Source organism: Euphorbia lathyris, chromosome 6 (genome assembly GCF_963576675.1).
Source record: "Euphorbia lathyris chromosome 6, ddEupLath1.1, whole genome shotgun sequence".
NCBI lineage: Eukaryota > Viridiplantae > Streptophyta > Magnoliopsida > Malpighiales > Euphorbiaceae > Euphorbia > Euphorbia lathyris.
Window position 1 is genome coordinate 88,503 of NC_088915.1, and position 22,869 is coordinate 111,371.

At 36.8% G+C, this 22,869-nt stretch overlaps 1 non-coding gene across 1 annotated transcript; it reads left to right on the forward strand.

Moving 5' to 3' along the window:
* The first annotated feature begins 21,382 nt into the window (after positions 1-21,382).
* Positions 21,383-21,489, forward strand: LOC136234312 (small nucleolar RNA R71). Its single transcript, XR_010691202.1, has one exon. It is a non-coding gene; the product is annotated as a small nucleolar RNA R71 (small nucleolar RNA).
* The last annotated feature ends 1,380 nt before the right edge of the window (positions 21,490-22,869 follow it).

A 22,869-nucleotide genomic window follows, 5' to 3' on the forward strand; every position in this document is an offset into this window, starting at 1 on the left:
CCACCCACCCTTTTCTCTTCCTTTATCTCACAACCTTACCTTATTACTCAGAATTCTCCATGGTTACTCCAGATGCACGAACTCCGGCGGAAAACAGGCTCCTTTCTACCAACGTCAGCAGCTCTCCATAACCTTCCACATATTCGTTCTCACTCATCGTGGTTAGTCTTTCATCTCTTGGTTCTTTCTTTCTTTTCCTTCCAAATTTCATAGGGTTTCTTCGGAATCAACATCGATCTTGGTTTCCATCCATTGTTTTTTCGATTTCGACTGCAGTAAACACACGGCACGGGAAGCATAACCGTTTGAGTCCTTATTGAGCGGAAGAGTGGAGGTGAAATGGGGTCTAGTTCGAATCTGATACAGCTCCGAGGTATGGTATTTTCGATTAGCTTTAGTATATTTCGGTACATAACTGGTTTAGTTGATGCTTTTACTGTGATTAATTGCAGTCTATCCATCAGTTTTATGCCCTGCCTATCAATACTAAAATGAATCATCTGCAGCTTATCAATTTCTAATAATCTCATTGATGCTTTCCAGCGACTAGGGACATGACTTTCGTTCTGGTTATAGGGCATTGGAATGTCTCAACAAGCATTTTCCTAATGTCCCACTGATGGCTTTGACTGCTAAGGTTACTCACTATGTTCATGAGGTGATTATTCTACAATATTTTGTGCCTTTATTAGTAAAAATGTTGTCCTTATATTCAAATCTGTAAATTAAAGTAGTGGAGAACATGGTTAGTGATTTTAGGAAATCACAACTATAATTAGAACCTCATTCTTCATCTTTATGGCCGTTTTCAAACATTCAAGTTTAAAATCATTAATCTCAAGCCATCAATTTCATATTCATAATAGAAGATAATCTGTTGATTATTTCTTAAGCCTAACACGGCATATATACAAATATACAAGAGTAATTTTAGGAGCTAATCTAGGAGACAAGAGTAATTTTAGGAGCTAATCTAGGAAACAAATCAACCTACTAATCACAAATAACTCTACAACAATATTTCCTAAAACAGAATAATAACCATTCGGTTATTCTAACACTCCCCCTCAGTCGAAGCAGGAGAAGGACGAATGCATAGACTCTTTCGAAATTCCTCAAACACAACTTGGGGAAGGCCTTTGGTAAAGATGTCAGCTATTTGATAACGTGAAGGAACATGCAAAACACGTACCTCGCCCTTAGCAACCTTTTCACGAATAAAATGCATATCCATCTCAATGTGCTTAGTTCGCTGATGTTGAACAGAATTTCCCGACAGGTAAATCACACTAACGTTATCACAATATACCAACGTGGCCTTTTGGTTAGGACAATGAAGCTCAAGTAAAAGATTACGTAGCCAACATGACTCAGAAACAACATTAGCAACCCCTCTATATTCGGCCTCGGCACTGGACCGGGAAAGAGTTGCTTGGCGTTTAGCAGACCAGGAGATAAGATTGTCCCCAAGAAATACGCAATAACCCGAGGTTGACCGTCTAGTGTCCGGACAACCGCCCCAATCAACGTCGGTATAGGCCAAAAGAGTGGATGTGGAGCTCGGAAAAAGATGAAGACCATGAGAAATAGAACCCTGAACATACCAAATAATACGCTTGAGAGCATGCATATGGACCTCCCTCGGATCATGCATGAACAAACATACCTGCTGAACAGCATAAGTGATATCGGGTCGAGTAAAAGTCAGATACTGAAGAGCTCCGGCAAGACTCCGATATTGGGAAGGATCGGCATATGGTGGACTGTCAGTAGCAGAAAGCTTGGACTTAGTATCCACAGGCGTGAAGGAAGGTTTACAAGATGACATTCCCGCACGCTCAATAATTTCTTTGGCATATTTCTTTTGAGATAAAAACAAACCACCGAAATAACGAGTAACCGCAATACCAAGAAAATAGCTCAAGGGACCCAAATCCTTCATAGCAAATTCGGAGCTAAGAGTAGAAATAATGTGCTTACGAAGAGCATCAAAGGAAGCTGTGAGGATGATGTCATCGACATATAACAACATATAAGCAATATGTGACCCATGATGATAAATAAAGAGGGAGTGATCGGAAGTACTATGAATAAATCCAAGAGTACACACAAAATCTGCAAATCGCTTGTAGCAAGCACGAGGGGCTTGTTTGAGGCCATACAAGGATTTCTTCAACAGACATACATGATTCGACTTGTCAGGATCCCGATAACCAATCGGTGGATGCATATACACGGTTTCTTTCAATTCACCATGTAAGAAAGCATTTTTGACATCCAATTGATGGATATCCCAATGCTTGGAGAGAGCCAAACTGAGAACAGTACGAATAGTTGCGGGTTTTACAACCGGACTAAACGTTTCACCACAATCAACGCCCACCTACTGAGTTTTCCCATCACCTACAAGACGGGCTTTATGCCTCTCAAAAGAGCCATCAGAATGCTCTTTATGAGCAAAAAACCACAAAGAACGAATAACATTAACATCAGGTGGACGAGGCACCAACACTCACATCTTATTTTTAATAAGAGCATTAAATTCATCATCCATAGCAGTTTTCCAATTCCGATCATGAAGAGCAGACACGGGGTTACGAGGCAAATGAGACCTAGACACGACGGTATTTAGCTTAAATTGACTCTTGGGTTTAAAAATCCCACGTTGACTCCTAGTAACAGGACGGGAAGACATATTGGGAAGAGGAGGTAATGGTGGTGGAGTTGGGATCCGTGAGGGAAGTAGAGGTGGGCTGTTTGTATGATGGGAAGGAGAGGCCAAGATATCAGATGGGGTCAGATTTGGGCTTGGCAAGGATGGTTCCAATGGACCAGCGGCATGGGTCGGGTGAGAGAGGGCCGGATAAGAGTGGCTGCCCGCGGCTAATAGGAGGGCTGTTTTGGGCTTGGGTTGGGGTAGAAACCAGCGGGGTGTCAAGAGGAGGCCCATTAGTGAGATGAAATTGCACATAGGGTGTAAGTCCATGATCCAAAAAATCATAACTAGACACAGTGGGTGGAGGAATAGTGGCGAAAGGAAATTGAGTTTCATAAAAGATCACATGACGACATACTATGATTTTCTTAGACTCCATATCATAACATGTATACCCCCGGTGATGAGACGGATAGCCTAAAAAGACACAAGACGGATATTCTAACAATTCAAAGCTTTCAATCTCATTTCTTACTGTTTAAAGAATATCCATCACTCAAAATTCCAACTGTTACCTTATCCGATTTTTCCACCATTGTTCCAACAGCTTCAAAGCTTTTTTAACTTCATTCTCTTTTATTCAAACTTGTCTTTACAGCCATAGTTAATTTTCTCCAAGCCTTCCATTTTACTTAACATCAATTAATTTTCAGCTCACATACAATCATTCCAGTAATCACTTTGTCTAATTTATTTCACCATTGTTGTAGTATCTTCCAAACTTTTAAGCTCCACCCCTTTAGCCTAAAATCGTCCGAAACCATAAGGTTTAACTCCCACTTTGTGAAATCATTTTCGGCCATATTTTTTGAGTTTTCTCAAGTCTATTTTTCTCGATTTCCTAAAATTTTCTTGAAGGTATTGTTGCTTTTTTTCTCGTATCTACTTACATTTATTATCGAAATTCACTTAATTTTCACATCATATTCACTCATTTCCCAGCTGAATTATACACCGATCATTATCCATAACCACGACACTACTTCCAGCTTCAATACCTCAAAATTGTCATTTGTTTTGACTTCAAGCTTGTCATTTCAATTTTTATTTCGTTAACGCATTTGATTATTTCAATTTCCAATTTTTTTAAGTTATTTATTATATTGGAACTCCGCCTGTGAGGGTCACTTGGTGGCCTTTAGAGCCGGTCCCAAGCCCGGACAAAGGAGGAGTGTTGCGGTATGTTTGTGGTGGCCAGCGTAAAACTTAGCCACATCTTATGACATGAACCATACTATAAATACCGTTGGGGCGTTCCCTACTCAGCGACGCGCTGCACTTCCTAGACCCGGGTGTAGTGATAAATGTGCAAGGGTTGCTAGGTCATCGCCCCGAAGCGGTGCGCCACCCCAAGACCCGGGGGTGGTGTCAAATATGCAAGGGTTGCGGGTAAATAAGCTAGTCCACGATAATGGTAGGGTTAGGGGTAAGGGTAGTAGGTTACGCTTTGGGACATGGAACATAGGTTCTTTGACAGGAAGATTAGCTGAAATTGTAGATGTTATGAAAAGGAGGAGAATAAATATAATGTGCCTACAAGAAACCAAGTGGGTTGGAGCCAAGGCTAGAGAGATAGCTCCTTGGGGTTATAAGCTTTGGTACTCAGGAAAGGATAAAGGTAGAAATGGAGTAGGTATTCTTATTGATAGGGAGTATATTGATGATGTAGTAGCGGTGTCTAGGAAGAGCGATAAAATTATGAGTGTTAAGCTAGTGATAGGGGATGAGGTTGTGAATGTCATTAGTGCATATGCGCCACAAATAGGATTAGATGTCTCTATCAGACAAGCTTTTTGGGAGGACCTAGAGGAAGTGGTGCAACAGGTTCCTAGGGATGAAAAAATGGTATTGGGGGTGATCTCAATGGACACGTGGGTTCTAGGCGAGATGGGTTTGAGAGTGTTCATGGAGGGTATGGTTTTGGAGATAAGAATGAAGCAGGAAATGATATTTTGGAATTCACATCAGCCTATGACTTGAGTATCATGAACACATTGACTTATCGGAGTGGCGGTAATGCGAGCCAAATTGACTTCTTCTTAGTAAGGAGTGCTTGGAGAAAGAGTTATATTGATTGTAAGGTGATCCCTGGTGAGAGTACGACAACCCAACATAGAGTAGTGGTGCTTGATTTTCGAAATAGGAAATGTATAAGAAAACAAACACCACAAGTAGAGACTAAGATTAAGTGGTGGAAATTGCAAGGGGAGAATCAACAAAAAAATTTGGATGAGATGACCAAAAAAGATGTTTGGACTTGTAATATGGATTTAGATATAGATTCGATATGGACTAAGATGGAGCATAGTGTAAGGGAAGTAGCGAAGGAAGTTCTAGGGGAATCTAAAGGTAGTATGCCACCGGGTAAGGACACATCTTGGTGGACAAAAGAAGTACGACAAGCAGTAAAGAGTAAGCGAGAATCCTATAAAATATTGGGGAAATGTAGGAGTGACGAGAACTATGAAAAATACAAAGAGGCTAAAAGGGAAGTAAAGAAGGTCATATGAGATGCTAGAGCAAAGGTGAATTGGGATCTGTATACAAGATTGGATACGAAAGAAGGGGAAAGAGACATATATAGAATTCCTCGCATGAGAGATAAGAAGACGCGAGATCTCGGAAAAGTTAAATGTGTGAAGGATGTGGACCAGAAAGTCCTAGTTGGAGATAAGGATATCAAGGAACGATGGAGGTCCTATTTTGATGACTTATTTAATGGAGATCGCAGACAAGACGTTGGAGATATAAGTATCCATCACGATATGATAAATCGTGAATGCCTTCGGAGAATTCAAAAGGGTGAAGTCAAAATGGCATTAAGTAAGATGAAGTTGAAGAAAGCAATAGGACCGGATGGCATCCCTATTGAGATTTGGAGATGTTTGGGAGAAAGAGGAATCGAATGGTTGACGACGTTCTTCAACAAAATTTGGAGAAACAATAAGATGCCATCAGAATGGAGGAAAAGTATCTTAATCCTTTTGTATAAGAACAAAGGTGATGTCCAAGATTGTGCCAACTATCGGGGAATCAAATTAATGAGTCACACTATGAAACTTTGGGAGCGAGTGATCGAACAAAGGCTAAGGAGGACGGTGAAGATCTCGGAAAACAATTTGGCTTTATGCTGGGAAGATCAACTATGGAAGCCATCCATCTAATGAGACAATTAATGGAGCACTATCAAAGTAAGAAGAAAGACTTGCATATGGTTTTCATTGACTTGGAGAAAGCATATGATAAGGTACCAAGGGAAGTACTTTGGTGGGCCTTGATAAGGAAAGGCATTTCGCGGAAATATATTGACATCATAAAGGACATGTATGAGGGAGCATGCACGAGTGTACGTACTACTGTTGGGAAGACTGAAGAGTTCCCTATTACGATTGGAGTGCATCAAGGTTCCGCACTAAGCCCATTTCTTTTTGCCATCGTTATGGATGAACTAACAAGTTCACTTCAAGATGGTATACCATGGTGCATGCTGTTTGCAGATGATATTGTGTTGGTTGATGAGACGAAAGAAGGAGTGGAGAGGAAGTTGGAACTATGGAGACAAACTCTAGAATCTAGAGGCTTTAAGTTGAGCCGAAGTAAGACAGAATATTTGGAGTGTAAGTTTAGCGGCCATAGGAGTAGGGAGGCAAGGACAATCACCCTAGATGGCAGAGTTGTTCAGGCCTCGGATTGCTTCCGGTATTTAGGATCTATTATCCAAACTGATGGAGAAGTAGATGGAGATGTTGCTCATAGGATTAAACCTGGTTGATCGAAGTGGAAGAGTGCTACGGGTTTCCTTTGTGACCCCGGCATGCCTAACAGATTGAAGGGAAAATTCTACCGGACGGCAATTAGACCAGCATTGTTATATGGTACGGAGTGTTGGGTAGTGAAACACTGCCACATCCATAAGATGTCGGTGGCGGAGATGCGTATGTTGAGATGGATGTGTGGTCATACGAGAAAGGATCGGGTGAGTAATGAAATAATTAGGACAAAAGTAGGGGTCACATCTATTGAGAATAAAATGAGAGAAAACCAACTAAGGTGGTTTGGCCATGTGAGACGTAGAGCGCTTGATGCGCCGGTTAGGAGAACCGAAGAGTGGCAAAGGGATGTAGTGGTGAGGGGTAGGGGAAGACCTAAGCAAACTTGGAGGAGGGTGATCGAGAGTGATATGAGTTTACTGGGAATTGAGGAAAATATGGTAGTGGATAGGACAGAGTGCAGGGAGCGAATTTGTGTCGCTGACACGACTTGATTTCACGATTTTATATGATGGTTAATGTTAGCCGACCCCGAATCATTTCGGAACTAAGGCTTTGTTGTTGTTGTTGTTGTTTATTTATTATATTGGACCCAATTCCTCTATGGAATTGACGTAAGTTCAATTGTAATTTCCTGTTTCTTTTCCAATTCAACAATTGTAATCAAATAATTTTTAAAATGAATAAAAAGGAAAAAGTTACCAACTCCACACCTCGAAAACAGAACAAGACTTTTTAAGCATGTCTTCTGGTTGAACCACAAAAAGAACAGATCATTCATCACTCAGGAGGTTATTTTAATATTATTAGATTGTTTTATTTTCTTCTTAACTCGGAAATTTGAGAGATTGATTTGTTTTCTTTCTTAACAGTTTTGATCATCTACTTTTGTAAAAATATGGCTACATGGACTCAGAAGCATATGGACGGATCAGAATTGTTAACTTGTTTGAATTCGGCTGTAAAAAATGCGGGGAATTTAGTATGGAGAAATGATGAATTGAAGAAGGAAATTGAGATTGAAATGTCGAAGAGATAAAGGTTGGAGAAGGAGAACCGGGAGTTGAAAGAGATGGCTTCTCGCTTAAGGGAAGAGCAAGATGGACTGTGTAACATATTGAAAGAAAAAGAAGATGATCAAAATGAAATTATTGAACTTAAAAGGAAAATTTGTGGGCTAGAATGTGACAAGTTGAAAGCTAAGACTGATGTTGATCTATCTCAAAAGAGAATCAAGGAATTAGAAGGGAGGATATTGATCATGAATGTAGAAAAATATGCATCTATGAATGTGAATCTAACAATTTCAGGTTTTTCAGACTGCTTGAATGTCATCTTCCATTTAATTTACTGATCTTTAATCTGTTAAGTATGTTTGATTCATTACAGGGAAAAGAAAAGCAACTGTTGTAGAAACTGAAGAAAATACAAATCCAAGTGATGAATTGATTACTTTTGTAGGGGAAGGTATGCCTTTTTTTAGTTTTACACTTAACGTTTATAGTCATGAGCAATTTTATACATTAGAATTAATATTGAAATTGCTCTTGAATATTAATGTTGGGAGTATTTTTAAATTTTATTCCTTTTAATTTTCATTCTAGTCCTATATCAACATTTTGGACCGAAGAACTGATTGATGTAATGTTCTTTAACTCAGGTACCAATAGTTCATGATTATGTTCTGGAGTGAACTTTATGATTTTATGTTACTGACTTGTTTAATTGAATAAATATAGTAGAGAATGGGCAGTTTCAGTTGTCAAATGCCAATTGCTTAAGCTTATATGTGTATATGATTAATCTAGATACAAAATGTTGTCATGTATATTTGGAACCAAAACAATTCACCAAATACAAAACAATTTTAAACTCAAGTCCTCCCACTGACACAACCAATTGAGGTACGCCCTGGTCTTAAATCATTTCACTTATAGATTCACTGACAGTATGAGTTGCTACCTCTCTTCACTTCTAAATCATATGTATATGCCTTACATAATATCGTATGATGTAATTGCTGTAATTTTGATCGTATATCATGTCTATGTATAAAATAGGAAGAGTAATTGCTTAATTAATTAATTACTATGTTTATTCTATATCACTTGATAGCTTGGTGTGTCTCCCTCTCTCTTTTATAGCATCATTTTGTGTAAGAACTATGATACATTGGCAACCTATATTTTTGTTTGCTTCTACAACATTTCTTTAATTCATGTTCATTCCTTGTGACAGTTTTGGTATAGTTTGTGATTGTTTGGATTTTGTTCGGAACGAATATCGCTAGAGAGTATATTGTGTTGCTAGCACCAGGTGAGTTTCATTTCACATTCATTTTTGAAATACTAAAAATGCCTGGAGTTTGTGATGGACTTTTTTTTATCTAGGTATCAATTTACAGAGGAAGGACATAAACGTGCACACTACCGTTTCAGCCAAGCTAAGAGATTCCTTCCCCAATGTTAGAAAGTGGTATGGCTTTAGTCTTGTGTTCTTTGTCTAATTTGTTATTTTTTTTATAAGAATAGGGACGATACAGAGACTATCACTAAACATCCCAACTAGGTCGGCACCCTAGATCAAGCTCTGTAAAACCTGAAGAATAAAATAAATGAAAGAATAAGGTTCATACAAGAGAGGAGAGAAAAGAGTAAAAAAGGACAGCTATGCAAGCCTATAGTGGCAAATATTACACAAATCATCACGGATCAGTTCTTGACAAAATCGAGGTGCGGAGGGCCACCAGCTGATGCCTGATGAGGAGACGCCAAAACGGGTAAGCGCATCGGCCACCCGGTTTCCTTCCCTATAGATATGAGATATAGTGATTGTCATTTGCGTGCATTGTTCAAGACATCTCAACCATGTCTGACGGATAGTCCAACGAATTGTCTGCGTGTGGGTTCTAACGAGATTGACAACGAACAGTGAGTCTGATTCTATCCAGAGATGGTGCCAGTTTTTCTCCCATGCCATATCAATTGCAAAAATCACTGCTCGAAGCTCAGACATATACGCAAAGGTTTCCAGGATTGCAAAGGCAAAACTACCTCTTGCAAAGCCGCGACACGTGCGGAAAATGCCACGAGCACCAGCAGCGACTGGAGCCCCAAGGGTGGAACCATCCACATTGACCTTCAACCATCCCTGAGGTGGACAGATCTAGTGGACCTGAATGATATTTGCCGCAGGTGGGGGTCTCGGTCTGATATGGAGATTGTCAAGGATTACACGATCGTTGACAGTAGAGCAGCAGCCATTGGCTTTCTGTTGAGCGATTTCCGTAAGTGCACGGTTTCGCTTGTAGTAATAAAAATATCGATCCCACAGGGATACGTTTTTTAACGAAAAAACTTATTTTTTGAATTTGTTAATTTCGAACTAGTTAGATTTACTATTAAATGTAAATGAAAAGTGAAAATTGGTTTAATTGAATTTAGGAAATTTGTTTAATTGAATTTGTGAACTTTGAGTATTTGAAAATGCTGGAATAAGATTTTATATTTAGAATAAATCGATTGTTAGAAAGGTCTTCTGATTTTAAGGATGAATTTTACAAAACAGGAACATTTAGAACTTTTTAGAAAAACAAAAGAATTTATTCATTTGCATTAAGCAAAGAAAACAACTTAAACTTTGTATCAATTATGATGATGAAATAAATGACGGAACCTCTAATTAATTGGCTTTGAACGCGATAAAACCCTTTCGGGATAGATGCCCTTACTCAAATTAAAACTCTTTCGAGATGATAATTTGCCTAAGTGTTCAACAAAGTTTCCTTGTAATGATTTTGAATTCAAGTGCATATTAATGAAAACACCAGCCTCACTTATATTGGATTGGTTACCATAAGTGCTGCATAACGATTTGTCGAATAGAACGGACTTTATTAGATGAAATATAAATTGATACAAGTTTACAGAGAACAAGGAGCATCGAGTTCTTCGAGGGCGTGCAAGTGAAGGGCTTGATCGGTTCCGCTTCCTTGGGTTTCCTAAGAGGTTGTCAGGCTCAGGGGCGAACACTCTACTCAATCTTCTCGCTGTAACTTCGTAATAGGGATTCGGTCGGCCACTACCATGATGCAAACTAAAACTGGAACAATGTCTAAACGCTATTGAGTTGTAATTAAACTATAAACAATATGTGTACCTCATCTTGTTTTGTACAGAATCTAATTTCTAACTCTCGAAATGTGTTTACTTAGAACTTCGACATAAGTTCTACGCTCTGATTCTATATCTATATTATAACATTTCACTGCCACTTTTTCTCAACATCAACTCTTTATTTATAGATGTTGAAGGGTTGTGTTTGAAGTGATGTATCCGTTGGTTAAGAGTCGTGTCCGTTGTGAAAGGACGTCTTTATCCACTTGAACGAACGTGTTTCTTGGATTTTCAGCATGTGTTAAATGCTCTTTGTAAATTTTCTGCACTTACCGAGGATGGTAATCCGCGGCCGTGAATGACGTAGCATTGAGTTGAGCTTCGGACGAAGGGGAGAAATAGCTATACCACGCGTGTCGCGGCCGCGGGTTGAGGATCCACTGTCGCGGCCCGGTGATTTTTCTCACTTCTTAGCTTTCATTCGTGTCTTCAACTTGGCGCTTTCGATTTACGTCGTCTTTGACTCCTTTTGTAGGGTTTTTCTTCTATTTTAGATCCTTTTTCGTTCCTATTTGGATTTTACCAAATATTTAGGTACCTTGCAAGAAAGAAAGATATTCGAGAGTAAAAGTAATCTAAACAGATATAAATAACACGAATTTGTAATAAAAATGATGTAAATGTTAATGATATTTTAGGTATATTTTGGGCTTAACAAATCTCCACACTTAATCTTTTGCTAGTCCCGAGCAAAATTTCACTGAATTTATTCCTTAACTAATCTCTTTATGAAAATAAAACATATATCTTTGTGTTTACCTTTTAAATTAGTTAAGCCGAAAAGACTAACTTTGCATGGAAAATTTATACGCAAAATATCAAACTAACTTAGTATAAGTACGGTATATCATTCGTCTTGTATTTCAATGTTTAAATTGAAGTATTCGGGACGATGTAAGCACGCATGTTATTGAGTCTTTCATCTCAAGGCATTTCAAAGCACCAAATTTCCTTTCCCAAACTTGAATTATTATATATGAGTATTAAGTTTAATTTATTTGCTTAGTTACGCTCGTGATAAGGGTGGTCTCGATCGTAACTTTATATGCATTTGTTTTGTGTTCGCTTAAGAGGTACCGACCATGCCATGAGTGGACGCAATCGTTACTTTAAACTTTAAACACGCTTAACTTTTTCTTATTTAAACGTTCCTTTCATACCTCGATTGTGATAAGGGTGGTCGCAACCGTGGCCAAAAGTACGCTTTATTTATTAATTTCTTCCCTTTCATACCTCGATTGTGATAAGGTTGGTCTCAATCGTGGCCAAAAGTTAAGAATACGATTTATTGATTATAACTTGGGAAAAAGAAAATTAGCACATTCTTCCTATATTGACTTAAAATTCAACATGTATTATGGCTATAGTTTCCTTAAAAACTTCAATTAGTGTTAATGTAAGACAAAATCAAAACCGAGCTAAAAATTGTTAGTTTAATTTAATGCCTATAAACCTAATTGAAAATTAAAAATAAGATTTATTATATCATGAATTTCATAATATGAAATAGAGATTGAAAATAAAGAATTTTTACTTAAATACATTTACTCGAGACAATTTTTACTTAAAATCGTGTCGAAGATTTGTGAAAAATTTGAAAAATATTACCCGTATAGAAATATTTATTTCTATCGATAATGATAACCTAAAAATAATCATAAAAATTTTAACTTATGATTAATTTATAAATGTAAAAATGATATTTCATAAAAAATTTTAATTTTTTCATTTGTTGCAATATACTTAAAGTGTTGCAATATACGTTGCATTTTGTATTTTTGAAAACAAGTGTTGCATACATTCATTCATTCATTTGCATACATTCGTTCATTCATTCGTTTGTATAAAAATGAAATATGTATATATCTCATCCCACACTTAAATTGGACCATGTCCTCATTAATGCAAAAATGGAGATAAAACGTTAAAGATAAAACAAACGGAAAGAAATGAAAGATATAGCAAAGAAAACAAGCATCATAAAATTAAATTAAAACTGAAATTGTACGAAACATAAGAAAATAAAAATGTACGAAACTGAAATGAAAACAAGATAAGATAAAAATAAAAGATAAAACCTAAGCATGCGGCGGGGAATTCGGAGGTGTTGGTGAAGTTTCCACATTTCGGCGTCGGAAAAACGAAAGCATCCGATGCCGAGTCGATCTATGCGCACGCCTCAAAGAATTGAGGTTGTCATTCATCACCATGTTGTTCTCCACCAAATCATCAATCCGTAAATTCATTTGCCGATTATTGGCATTGATTTGGTTCAAAATTCTCCTTAAATCCACCAGATCATTATCGTGTGTTGCTTGGGCTTGTGGGGCATCTTCCGCTCCGTCCTCCGCTCCTTCTTCCTCGGTACCTACATTATGAGAACTAGAAGCACCTCCACCCATAGTGCCACGAAGATGAGCAATACGGGTAGCATAAGAAATAAAAACCGAAGGAGCCGCAGAAACCAATAAATGAGCCCGCTCAAGAGCCGCAATGTCCAAAACCGGAACATATCCATGGTAGGTGGACATATCAAAAGTAGCCAATTCATCCCGTGCTCCCAAAACAATAGCGGTTATGAAATTACTGAGAGGGACTTGAGTGGTATGAGCCCTCGAAGCACGATATAAATTGTCAAAAATCATTCCAATGCTATCAACCCGTAAACCCTTGAACAAACAATCCCAAACAAACAAATCCCGGACTTGAATCTTCGAACTCTCAACACGACCAAAAAGTGAAAAACTCAAATACTTGTGAAAGAAGAACACACAATTGTCCTTAATCAACTTGCTTGAAGTGTTTTTAGAATCAAAAGAAGTTTGGTCGGAAAGAGTTTGCCAAAAAGAGTTATTGTCAAAATCCCGAGGCTTATCATAAAAATCACTAGTAGGGAAACCAAACATGTTACCCATAGCCTCATAATCAACGGTATAGATGACACCATTATTCCGAAAAGAAATTTCAGTCCTCTTTTTGTTCATCGTCAAAGTAACCAAAAATTCAACCACATACTCTTGAATTTGTGGAAAACGCATAGAAGAAAAAGTTTCCCATCCCAAAGTTTCAATAAAAGCAGTAATTTGTGTAGTGAAGTTCAACTTCCTTACCGAATCAAAGTCAAGAAACTGCATATCCACGAACTTACGATTGGCGTTTGAAAAGTGCTTGAAACGTCCAACTTCTTCTTCAGAATGAATGTCGAAATAAGCCCCGCAACTAATCCTTAGGCGATTAGCCTCAGTGACAGTCGGCTTGTGTCCAACACGCTTTGCTCTAGGCATGGTTATGGTGTTTAGGGTTTAGATGAAAAAGATGAAAAGAGAGAAAAGCTTGAGGTTGAAGATGAAGTAGAAGTGTTGTATGTAGACTTGAATTGAAAGGGGTAAGTGATTAAAAATGGTAATGATGAAATTGGGAAGAGTAAAAGTGAAGTATTGGGAAGAGGTAAGAGTAGGGAATTGGTTAAAATTGGAGGTGGTGTAAGGGTTGTGTAAGGAATAGGTATATATATAGGGTTTGAAGAGGAAGTTTAATAGGTAGAGTAGGAATAGGAAGAGTAATGAGTATAGTTGGAATAGGAAGAGGTGTAAGTAGAGGAGGAATAGGAAGAGTAATAGGTAGAGGTTAAATAGGAAAAAGGTTGAAAATTAGGCCAAAAATCCGGACTTGGAGTTGCCTTTAACACGTGTGTCGCGGTCGTGGATGTGTATCCGCGGCCGCGGATCGCGTTTTTCAGCCAATTTTTTCTTTGAATTGTTGTGGGAATTTGCTGAAGTTACCGAGAAATACACCATTCGCGGCCGCGAATCGCGTTTGGCAGCGAATTTTTTGTCTGAATTTGGAGTAAATTTGCTGAAGTTACCGAGAATCCATTAATTCTCGGCCGCGAATCACCTCGTGGCTACCCAAATCTGCATATTAACTTCATTTCGTGCATTTTCTTGATAAATCCTATCCTGAACTCCTTAAAAAATGTTATCTGTACTTAAAAACATAAATGTAAAACATTAAATGATAAGGAAAACCAAAGGTTTATCCTTATTAATGGAAAAATAAATGAAAAATGCTTTAATTAATGGTTGTTAAATTAAGAATAGGAAAGGTTTGGAACTAAAATTAATTGAAGCATTTATGTGCATGTATTAATGTAAGTTAAATGAATCTTTATTTAAGGAATTGAAACTTAGTTATTAATCATTTAATTAGTAATGAATGGATTAAGTTTGCACTTAATAAGTGCATTAGTTTAGAATTATGGAATTAAATGTTAGTTTAACCAAATAATCAAAAACAGGAAATAATGCAAAAGAGAAAGATTTTTATTGAATAGAAACATATTTACAAACAAACGAAACAAAAGCTATGCTAAAAATTCGTCCCTTTCAATCGGGATTTTCTTAGCCCTATAGCGTTCTATTTTCAACTGCACGAAGGCTTGACGTTCTTGTGCAGAAAGAAAATTGGGTCCTGATCGAAATACTCATTTCACTAGACCTTCATATTGTAAAAACTCATAGTCTAGCATTGGGAAAGACTCAGCATCACTCCAAGGAACAGAAATACTTCCCTTGGTCCCTAGAATTATTCCACATACAATATTCCCGAATCCAACCTTCTTAGCCTTGGATCTAGATGCGGCAACAAGACCCTCCATCAGAATTTTTGAAGAATCAACCACGTTGCCTTGAAATATATCGCCAAGGACATAAAGATCAGATTCTTGGACGACACTACTGAACGTGCGACCGAACAGGCTGTGACTCAGAAACTTATGCAAATATAGCATAGAGTTGGAATAGAAAGACTTATTATAGGCAAGTTTTGGGTGGAAAGGCCAGATGCCGGTGAGCATTTGCCAAATATCAGTGGACGTCATATCTCTTCTATGATGACGTTTGGTAGTATCCTTCAAGGGAAAACCAAACCAAGCATGTAATTCTGGATATCCAAAAGTGAAAGTTTTGCCATCCCGACGAAAACTAAGACGCACCCGATGCTTGTTAACAAAGCGAACCGTACAGAAGAACTCTAATATCCAGTCTCCAATTATAGGAAACTTCATATCAACAAATCTGGTCCATCCTAAGCGTTCCATGTAGCGACTCATATCTTCTTTAATTCCCAACTGATCGTTAAGAAAGTCATCCATGTATAGCATTCCGACAAAGAATGTGTATCGAAGCCTCAAGAATCGCCTTCCCTCATCATGATTGAAGATGGGAAAGTTACATCCGTAACGCTCTGATATATCAACATGCTTATTGCGTGAAGCAATAACTTTCTTAGATGAAGTGTTTGAGGAAGTCATGGTGTTTGGAATGATTAAGGAAGAAAGGTTCTGAACTTAGTTTCTGGATTGTTGAATGGTAAGAAAATCAGAGAATTGTTCTGATTGAGATGAAAAGAAAGTGACAGAAAACTGAACCTCTAGAACCTATTTATAAGATCCTAGGACGAAAAGAGGTGTTGTTTTTTAAATGAAAAGGCATGAAACAGACCTTTTAGAAATGAAGAAACTTAATGCTTCGTTTCTGAAGAGTTGCATCTGCTGGAAAAAGGGTCAATTTTTGCATAATTTCCCCGTGTCGCGACCGAGGATGCTGACCCGCGGTCGCGACACGCTGATTTCCTTGCGGAAATCAGTTGTCAAAACTCCAAATTTCTGATCCTCTACCGAGAATCCTCATCCTCGGTAAGTTCAGAAATTTTCCTTTCAATTTGAAATCAGAATTCTCAACTGAGAATCTGAAATCCTCTACAAGTCCAGAAATTTTCCTGGCTACTAATTATACCCAAATTCTCAACTGAGAATTTTAAATTCTCTATAATTTCAGAAATTTCTTACCTCCTTAAGAATTCTATATATGTGAATCCTCAACTGAGAATTTCAAATTCTCAACTGAGAATCACTGAATTTCTTCTAATTCTCATTAAATTCCTAAAAATTAATTAAAATCATGACTTGTATATATTTTTCTATATCTAAAATTCTAATATAAAATGATATAATCTAAACAAAACAAAAATAAAAATAAAAAATAATAAAAACTAACTATTAGAAAAATGAAATGATTTATATGTCAGGAAATCTTGTTACGAAATTAGTTCCTATTTCGGAAATATTTTCGTAATAAATTTTACATCGATTACCGTTAACTTTAAAACGATTACCGTTGGTTTCCTCAAGTTCCAAAGAACCATAGTCGAATGTTTTGACGACTAAATACGGTCTGTCCCATCTGGACTTAAGTTTTCCTGGAAATATACGAAGCAGTGAATTAAATAACAGCACCTTATCTCCGACATTAAAGTGTTTGACTTTGATCTTGGCATCGTGCCATTTTTTCACTTTTTCTTTATAAATCCTCGCATTTTCATACGATAGATGTCGTAACTCATCTAACTCATTTAAATTGAGCAAACGTTTCTTTCCTGCTTGTTGTAAATCAAAATTAAGTTTTCTAATAGCCCAATAGGCTTTGTGTTCTAATTCAACTGGTAAATGACATGCTTTTCCATATACCAAATGGTATGGAGTCATTCCTATTGGTGATTTAAATGCAGTACGGTATGCCCATAGCGCATTATTGAGTTTTTGTGACCAATCTTTTCTTGATGATGAAACAGTTTTCTCTAGAATCCATTTGAGTTCTCTATTTGAGATCTCTGTCTGACCATTCGACTGAGGATGGTATGGCGTTGACACGCGGTGGCGTACTCCATATTTTTTCATAAGCATATCAAAATTTCGATTTATGAAATGGGTATCGCCATCACTAACAACGAATCTAGGACAACCGAATCTATAAAATATATCGTCAAGAAAATTAATAACTACTTTAGAATCATTCGTAGGGGTTGCAATTGCTTCAACCCACTTTGAAACATAATCAACGGCTACTAATATGTAAGTTTTACCATTGGAAGGTGGAAAAGGTCCCATGAAATCAATTCCCCACATGTCGAAGATTTCAACTTCCAACACGTTTTTGAGGGGCATCTCATCTTTCCTTCCTAAATTTCCCGTTCTTTGGCATTTATCACAACGAGTAATAAATGAACCAACGTCCTTAAACATTGTAGGCCAAAAGAAACCACATTCTAATATTTTAGCTACCGTTTTATTAACTCCATTATGTCCTCCATATGAGCTGGAATGACATTCTGTTATTATAGATTCATATTCATTTTCTCCAACACATCTCCTAATTATCCCGTCACCACATGATTTGAATAGAAATGGATCTTCCCAAAAATATTGTTTAATATCGAAGAAAAATTTCTTCCTTTGTTGGGAAGATAATCCTTCCGGAACAATATCGGTTGCAAGATAATTAGCAAAATCTGCATACCATGGTGACATGATACTTTCTACTTGATAGAGATGTTCATCGGGGAAATCATCTCGTATACCGACAGTTTCACCTATAGGACCGTTTTCATCTTCTAGTCTCGATAGATGATCGGCGACAAGGTTTTCTACTCCCTTTTTGTCTTTAATTTCTATATCAAATTCTTGTAACAACAAAACCCATCTAATCAGACGCGGTTTTGCATCTTTCTTAGCAAACAGATAACGTAAAGCTGCGTGATCTGTATAAATAATAACTTTAGATCCTAACAAGTATGACCTAAACTTATCACATGCAAATACTACGGCTAACATCTCTTTTTCTGTTGTTGTGTAATTTAATTGTGCACCGGACAATGTGTGACTTGCATAATAAATAACATTTAATCTTTTATCCTTTCTTTGACCTAAAACACATCCCACTGCTAGGTCACTTGCATCACACATGATTTCAAAAGGTAAATCCCAATCGGGCTTAGCAATTATGGGTGCACTGACTAAGGCTGTTTTCAATGTTTCGAAAGCTTTAATGCAATCTTCATTAAAGTCGAAGGTTGAATCCTTCATAAGTAAATTAGTAAGTGGTTTGGAAATTACAGAAAAGTTTTTTATAAATCTTCTGTAAAAACCTGCATGTCCTAGAAAAGATCTTACTCCCTTGACAGTTGTTGGTGGGGGTAATTTTTCTATTACTGAAGTTTTTGCTCTATCCACTTCTAATCCTTTTTCGGATATTTTATGACCTAAAACAATTCCTTCGTCAACCATGAAATGACATTTTTCCCAATTTAATACTAAATTCGTTTCTTCGCATCTAGAAAGAACTTTATCTAAGTTTTTTAAACATGCATCAAAAGAATCTCCATAAACTGAAAAATCATCCATAAATACTTCCATGATATCTTCGATGAAATCATTAAAAATTGCAGTCATACAACGTTGAAAAGTTGCTGGTGCATTACATAGACCAAAAGGCATTGTTCTATATGCAAATGTTCCATAAGGACATGTGAAGGTTGTTTTATCTTGGTCATCCGGGTAAATATATATTTGAAAGAATCCGGAATAGCCATCAATAAAACAATAAAATGCATGACCGGATATCCTTTCGATCATTTGATCGATGAAAGGTAAAGGAAAGTGATCTTTCCGAGTTGCCTTATTTAGGTTCCTATAATCTATACAAACCCTCCAACCAGTGGTGGTTCGCGTAGGTATTAATTCACCTTCATCATTCCTTACTACAGTTATACCTCCCTTTTTGGGTACACAATGGATTGGACTAACCCATTCACTATCCGAAATAGGATAAATGATTCCATTGTCTAAAAGTTTAGTAATCTCATTTTTGACTACTTCTTTCATGTTCGGATTTAAACGTCTTTGTCTATCCGCTTTAGGTGGCTTATCTTCTTCTAAGTGAATCCTATGCATTACAATACTAGGATTAATTCCTTTTAAATCTGAAATCTGCCATCCCATACTTCCTATTCTATTTCTAACAACTTCTTTCAATTTTTCTTCTTGATTTTCTGTTAATTTGTTAGAGATGATTATAGGTAGAGTATCACTTCCGCCTAGGAAAGTGTATCTCAGATGGTTTGGTAATTCTTTAAGTTCTAATTTAGGTGGAACTATTACTGAAGGCGGAACTGGTCCATCTTCTCGAATTAAGGGCTCTGGGTCCTTATCTTCTAATTCTTCACCCATTATAGGTTCCATTATTTCTTCTCTTTGAACAATTTCATTAACACATTCTTCAACTAAATCAAGCTTCATACAAGCGAAATCCTCCATAGGATATTTCATCGCTTGATTCATATCGAACTCGATCTTATCGTCACCTATTCTTAAAACTACTTTTCCTTCCGACACATCAACTAGAGCACGTCCCGTGTTCATGAATGGTCTACCAAAGATTAGTGGACAATTAGCATCATAAGCAAAATCTAAGATAACAAAGTCAGTAGGAAAAATAAATTTGTCAACTTTCACCAAAACGTCTTTAATTATACCATATGGTCTTTTAGTGGATTGATCCGCTAATTGCAAAACCATATTGGTACGCTTGATGTCTTCTTCTAAACCTAATTTCTCAAAAATAGACAATGGCATCAAGTTTATACTAGCTCCTAAATCACAAAGACAACTTGGGAATTCCATATTTCCCAAAGTACACGGAATGGTAAAGCATCCGGGATCTTTGAGTTTAGTAGGTAATTTGCTTGATACTATCGAACTACATTCTTCAGAAAGTGAAATGGATGAAATTCCTTCCCAACTAATCTTTTTTGAGATTAAATCTTTCAAGAATTTTCCATAGTTAGGAATTTGCGTAATTGCATCCATGAATGTTAAATTTATATGCAAATTTTTAAGTTTATCTAAAAATGATAAAAGTTGTTTATCATGGTCCTTATTTCGGACCCTGTGTGGAAAAGGTGGTTTTGGTACAAAAGGTTTCGGATTAGAGTCAATTTTTGTATCTTTTTGTTTTAATGTATCTTCTTTGGATTTTGGTAAATCATTTCCAGGTAAAGTTGAATTTCCGGGCATTTCCGGACCTATGTAGTTTTTTCCTGAGCGAAGAGTGATAGCCTTAACATGCTCTTTCGGATTTTCTTCCATTTGGCTGGGAAGACTTCCCTCTTTGCGGGATGGAATTGATTTAGCAAGTTGTCCAATTTGAACCTCCAAATTATGGATGCTAAATGATTGGTTTTTGATAAGCTGATCGAATTTATTTTCGATCCGTTTAAAACCATCGTCTTGATTACTTACCTTTCCATTCATAGCATCAATAAATTTGTCGATTTTTGAAGATAAAGTGCTAATCGTATCTCTTGTTTGATTTTGATAATTATTTATCCGATATTGATTAGCATTTGCATTATTATTATTATTACCATCTTTCCAGTTAAAGTTAGGATGATTTCTCCATCCAGGATTATAAGTATTAGAATAAGGATTAGTAGTTTGGTTTTGTCCTTGGACAAAATTTACCTGTTCTATCTCATTCATACCTTCGTAATCAATGTCTCTCTGGATTGGATCATTAGGATCGCATGGTGCCATAAATTTATCAATTTTGTGCGATAGGGCAGAAAATTGGGCTTGTAACATTGCTACAGGATCAAGATTCATTATACCTTTAACCGATGATGTACCTGAGGATGATGGTTTCGCCGTCGGTATATGGCCACGCTCGGCGGGCCACATACTGCTGTTGATTGCCATTTCTTCCAAAAGTTCTCTTGCTTGGGCGGACGTCTTCTTCATAAATAACCCTCCAGACATAGCATCTAATGAACCTCTAGTTGTAGGATTTAATCCATTATAGAATGTCTACATTAAAAGTGCATCTGGCAGTTGGTGGTGTGGGCATAAACATTGAAGTTCTTTAAAACGTTCCCAAGCTTCATAAAGAGTTTCATTATCATTTTGTGTAAAAGATGTCAACTCTTTGATGACTCTTGCGGTTTTTGCTAAGGGAAAATATTTTTGTAAAAATGCTTGGGCTAATTGGTCCCAAGTTTCAAATGTTGCAGCAGGCATAGAAGTTAACCAAATTTTTGCCTTATCCTTCAAAGTGAAAGGAAAGAGGCGAAGTTTGATTGCTTCGGCTGTTACATCAGTAATTTTAAAAGTGTCACAAATTTCTAAGAAATTTGTCAAATGTGCATTAGGGTTTTCGTTAGGTAGTCCATAAAACGTTACGTTGTTTTGCAACATATTAAGCAAAGCAGGCTTAATTTCAAATTGATTTGTGTTTATACGGGGTCTAACTACACTATTAGTTACACCGGTCATTCCTGGCCTAGCATAATCCATAAGTGTCGGTGGATCGGCCATAATCTCTGGCTGGTCTACTTTGGTTTTTAAGGGTGTTTTGTCTTTGTTTTTCTTGTTTTTCTTGTTTTTCTTAAGTGTTCTTTCAATTTCTGGATCTAAAGGATCTGGTGGCGTGCCCGAATTTCGCAAACTGCGCATGAACTTAAAATTGTTACACGAGCCAAACTACCTTCAAAACAAAATTGAAAACAAGTATGTTATATAACTGAAAATAAATAAAATATAAAAATTGTATAAAAATAATGTATAAACCTATATTCGAAAATAAAATACGAAAAATAAAAATTTTGTCAAAAATTTTGGCGTATCCCCGGCAACGGCGCCAAAAACTTGTTGAGCGATTTCCGCAAGTGCACGGTTTCGCTTGTAGTAATAAAAATATCGATCCCACAGGGATACGTTTTTTAACGAAAAAACTTATTTTTTGAATTTGTTAATTTCGAACTAGTTAGATTTACTATTAAATGTAAATGAAAAGTGAAAATTGGTTTAATTGAATTTAGGAAATTTGTTTAATTGAATTTGTGAACTTTGAGTATTTGAAAATGCTGGAATAAGATTTTATATTTAGAATAAATCGATTGTTAGAAAGGTCTTCTGATTTTAAGGATGAATTTTACAAAACAGGAACATTTAGAACTTTTTAGAAAAACGAAAGAATTTATTCATTTGCATTAAGCAAAGAAAACAACTTAAACTTTGTATCAATTATGATGATGAAATAAATGACGGAACCTCTAATTAATTGGCTTTGAACGCGACAAAACCCTTTCGGGATAGTGGCCCTTACTCAAATTAAAACTCTTTCGAGATGATAATTTGCCTAAGTGTTCAACAAAGTTTCCTTGTAATGATTTTGAATTCAAGTGCATGTTAATGAAAACACCAGCCTCACTTATATTGGATTGGTTACCATAAGTGCTGCATAACGATTTGTCGAATAGAACGGACTTTATTAGATGAAATATAAATTGATACAAGTTTACAGAGAACAAGGAGCAT